Below are 4,687 nucleotides of genomic sequence, written 5' to 3'. Positions count from 1 at the left end.
AGAAAAACATATAAACAAACCTTCTCTGGGATGGCGCCCAGGATTTGGAAAACTCTTCCCCCTGAAACCCGATTGAATTCTTCTTTCGTATCTTTCAAAAAGGAAGTAAAAGCGATTCTCATGGCAAAATTTACTTGTCCACTCTTCCCGGCCTTGAACCTTTCATCCGAGACTCGCTTTATATGTTCTTGGAACAACTATGATCCCATACTTTGGTATTTTTACGATTCTTGCTGTGTGTTTTATTTTATTTTATTCATCCCATGCTTGTTGTCTATATATATTGTGTCTTGCAATTCATTTGGTATAATCATCTTTGTTCATTGTAAAGCGCTCTGATATCCGCAAGGATCTTGTTCGCGCTCTATAAAACCTCTAAAACTAATAAATAAATAAGTCCTTCACTTTTAATTCAGATCTATTGGTATTGCCTATGCTTGTTTATATTTTACTTTGACAGTTTGTGGTCACTGGGCAATATCTGTGTTGTGTACTGTCATTAAACAGGATTGTCCCTTGACCTTACATAGTGTCACACTCAAGCTGGATAAGAAAGTATAGTTGTTGTACACTGGACTTCCCCAAGGTGAGTGGTGCTGTTAAGTCCTATTCCATGAGGGAACCTTAAGATGGAGTTTACCACCTGTCTTGGATTGAATTCTCAAGCAACCTGCCTCCAAAAAACCCCCATCCCAGCACACCAGGGTCTGCTACCAGAATAACACCATCCATGGGGTGAGTCTTGGTCAGAAGTGCTTGAGCACACTGAGTGACACTGGAAAGTCATTCTTCCAGATACCATATTTCCATCACCCACTGCTGGGCAGGAATTCAGCACTGGGCTCTTCACTTTCCATCACTGAGGGAATCCTGTTCGTTTATTTTCCTCCACATTGTAAAATGCTTAAATTCCATGGGTCGCCCCGTCTGAGTTGAGGCTGTAGTCAGACCCCGAAGTGTGGAGAAGCGGGACCAATTTCCTGGGTGTCAGAAGCTGGTATCCTCTTTGCACAGTGGGGCGTGGCAGCATAACCTTTTTCAGATTGCAGACCAAAACCAGCGGAGGTGAGCATGGAAACTAGCACCTGTGGACAAGCAGGCCTTCCCAGCTGCTGAAGCAGGTACCCAAAGTGATGTGGGCAGGCAGCTGTTGGGCCCCACAGACAGTCACACTCAGCAAGCAACCAGGCACCCCAGGCTTTTCAGGCCCAGTGGTGGACCGGGCACCCACCCACACCACCAAGGTGAGAAAGGCCAGGTGTGATGGTGGCGTACCTCTGTGATGAGATCGGGGGCCCTGCAATGGGCAATCATGGGTCTGACCTTGGTAGAAAGAAGGGAGCATAGCTTCTTGCTAAAGACCCAGCTGCACTTTGGGAGAGCCACAGGGCAATTGAGGTTCAAGCAACCCTCAAAGAGATGTAGCCCTGAGAGGCCCCAGGTCCTGAGAGGGACCTGGGGCCACAAGGTGAATTCAAAGTGTCAATGATTAATGTGTGCGGCAATTCTCACAGCTAAGTGTACTCTTCTTCAAAGTGTGAGTGGAGTGATCCACAGCCAAGAGTCACAGACACATTTCACAAGGTTTGATTACCTGTGTAGGGAAAGAATTCAGCACCCACCATCCACTACACATAGTGTGATACAGCCCAGCACCACATCAGGATTTACCTCTAGAAGCCAGTTGCCATGATTTAAACACTTGTAGGCTATGGACGTGATGGAGCCATCCTTAACACCAGTGCTTGGGTGCTGAGGATGGTCCCAGCACGTCCTGGCACCTGAGGCAGGATATATCCCTAGTGTGAGCACGAGACAGATTTTTTTTTCTATTTTTATGCCCAACTGCTGAGGAAGAGCTTCCTCTGCAACCAAGGCTTTTTTTTGTTCAATGGAATGACGCCAATACACAGAAAAAGAAAGTAAAGACAATCATCTTGTTAGATTTGGGGGTCTCTAGTTGGCATAGGTAGGTACCTGTGACAAATAGGGACCCTTGCCTTTATTCAGGGTAAGGCGGTACACTCCTAAAATAACACCTGATCACCCCCTTGGTAGCTTGGCATGAGCAGACAGGCTTATCTCAGAGGCAGTGTAAAGAATTTGTGAACATATACAGAAATCCAGTGACAACACTACAGATGGACACCACACAGTTGTATATGAAAAATAAGTATTCTTTATATAGATTTAACACAAGATCACAAACGACAATAATTGCCAATACTGTACTTAAAATGGTAGAATTAGCTTAGTTCTATTTAGATCTTAAAATGCGACACTTTGAAGACGGTAAAGTGTTGAAGATCTGGAGCGAAGAAACAAAGAGGTCACTTTCTCCTTGATACAACATGCTTCCCGGTGAGGCGGCGGCGTCTGCTATGACATCGATCCTCTTCTCCAGCGATGCGAGATGCTTGACACAATGCGAGCCGCGACAGGCCCTCTGACACGGTTCCCAGTGATTCAGCGGCGTCTGCTGCAATGTCAAACCTCTCCCCTGGTGATGATAGTTGCTTCCACAACGATGCGAGCGGCAACAGGCGCTGCAACACTCTTCCCGGTGTTGCGGCGGTGTCTGCTGCGACGTCAATCCTCTTCTCCGGTGATGAGCAGCGTCAGGCCCTGCGACACACTACACAGTGATGCGGCGGCATCTGCTGCGACGCTGATCCTCTTCTCCTCGCGATGCGAGGTGCTTCGGTGGACCTGCGATGACTCAACGATGCTTCTGCAACACGCTTCCCGGTGATGCAGCGGCATCTGGTGCGATGTTGATCCTCTTCTCCGGCGATGCGAGACGCTTCGTGTTGTGAAGCGGCAGCGGCAGTTTGGCGACATGCTTCCTGTTCTTGAGTTGCGCTTCCAGCTCCTTGCAACACGCAATTCCTTAAAAAGTCCAGCACAGCTACAGCACTTCAAAAGAACTCTTGGGAGCTGGTAGGTGAAGTCTGTTGTCTCTTAGACTTCAGCAGGAGGCTAGCTCTTCCTCAAGTCCTTGGACACAAGTTAAAGCCGAAGGTTAAAGAAAGTACACACACAGTTCCTCTCTCCTTTCTTTGGCAGTCAGGCAACCACTGCAGGCCAATCTCCCAAGCAGCCCTTCAGCTTAGGGATAGTCTCCCCTCAGTCTTTCTGGTTCCACCCCTCAGCAAAGGTTTCTTCTTCTTGTACATAAGTGATCTAAAATTCTGGGGCCTGGGTCCCTTCTTTTACACAGTTTCTCTTTGTTCTCTGAAGGCAGAGAGGTCTTTGCCTAGTCCAAACCCGTTCTGGTCAGTCCTGGAGCACTCTGTTTACATGACTCCTTCTTTCCTTTCACTGTGCAGGGCACAGACATCAGACGCACCATAGGAGGTTTAGCCAGCATTGTGGAGGGAAGGCACAGCCCTATTCAGGTCCCAGGTACAACTCCTCCCTCCCATCTAGATGCAGATCTCTCTATTCAGCACTGGGCTGACTCACCCTGTCTCCTGGAATCCCCCAGCCCCTGTCACTCAAACTCCAGACAAGGAATACACAACCTAGCAGAGGCAGGCTTGGATGGTTAGACAAGAAAATACCTACTTTCTAAAAGTGGTATTTTCAAACACAGAATGTTAAAACCAACTTCACTAAAAGATGTATTTTATCATTCTGAGTGCAGGCATACTAAACTCGAATTTCTACCTAGTTCCCTGAGTCAGTTAGGATTATAAGATGTAATAATCAAACTGCCCATTCTTGCCTATGAGGGAATAGTTAGCCTTGCAATAGTGAAAAACGAAAATGGCTGTAATTCACTATTAGGACATGCCACACACATCAGGGCTTGTCCTACCTTATATTTACAATGCACCCCTCTTTGGGCCTACCACAGGGGTGTCTGACATGAAGAAAAGGGTGTTTTAGGGACTAGAAAGTTGTTGCACTTGCCCAGTCAACATGGCAGTACCAGACTGCACACAGGCTTTGAAATGGCAAGCCTTAGACACACTTTTACAGGCTGCTTCTGTGGGTGGCACAACCAGTGCCACAAATCTACCAGCAGCATTTGGTTTACAAGTCCTGGGAACACTCGGTGCACTGTCCTAGGGTCTGACAAGTAAACCAAACCAGCCAATCAGGGAGCTACTAATCCATACATCAATTTACCATAGGGAGAGCATATGCACTTTAGCACTTTATAAGCAGTGGTAAAGTGCCCAGAGTCATAAAACCAACAAAACAGGTCAGATAAAATACAGGCGGAAGGCAAAAAGTTCAGGGATGACCCTGCAAAAAGGGCCAAGTCCAACACAACCCCCTTCTAGCCAAAACGTAGGGTAGACCAATCCCTACCTTGATGGGTTTCCCGCCTTAGGGTGATAGAACTTGGACCTGGCCCAGGGGCATACTTCAGTTCTACGCCAATCTGAACCTATTGTAATCTCTCTGTCCATACTCCCATGTCCCACCAAGCTAAACCATGTGAAACATTCTCCTCCTCTGTGGACACCATCTGTGCAGCACCTAACCTTAGCTTGCTCACAGGGGTGTCCCAACAGACCGATAGCAAGCCACAGAGGCCAATGACAGTAGTTAGTGATGAGACCCAGGCCTTATGCCTCTCAGGGCTCTCAAACCTCTGCGTCACCCGAGCGGGAGGCAGTAACCCCAGGTGCTTGGCACCCTTTGTCAACTCTCCCTCCTGTCAGGTCAGATATGA

The 4,687-nt window shown here is 47.6% G+C and overlaps 1 pseudogene; it reads right to left on the bottom strand.

Moving 5' to 3' along the window:
• Window positions 1-1,422: 1,422 nt before the first annotated feature.
• On the bottom strand, window positions 1,423-1,566 carry LOC144774588 (5.8S ribosomal RNA; annotated as a pseudogene).
• Between the last annotated feature and the right edge of the window lie 3,121 nt (window positions 1,567-4,687).

The sequence above is a fragment of the Lissotriton helveticus genome, chromosome 8, assembly GCF_964261635.1.
Source record: "Lissotriton helveticus chromosome 8, aLisHel1.1, whole genome shotgun sequence".
NCBI lineage: Eukaryota > Metazoa > Chordata > Amphibia > Caudata > Salamandridae > Lissotriton > Lissotriton helveticus.
Note: the sequence above shows the minus strand (reverse complement) of the source record. Positions and strands in the feature narration are given on the sequence as shown.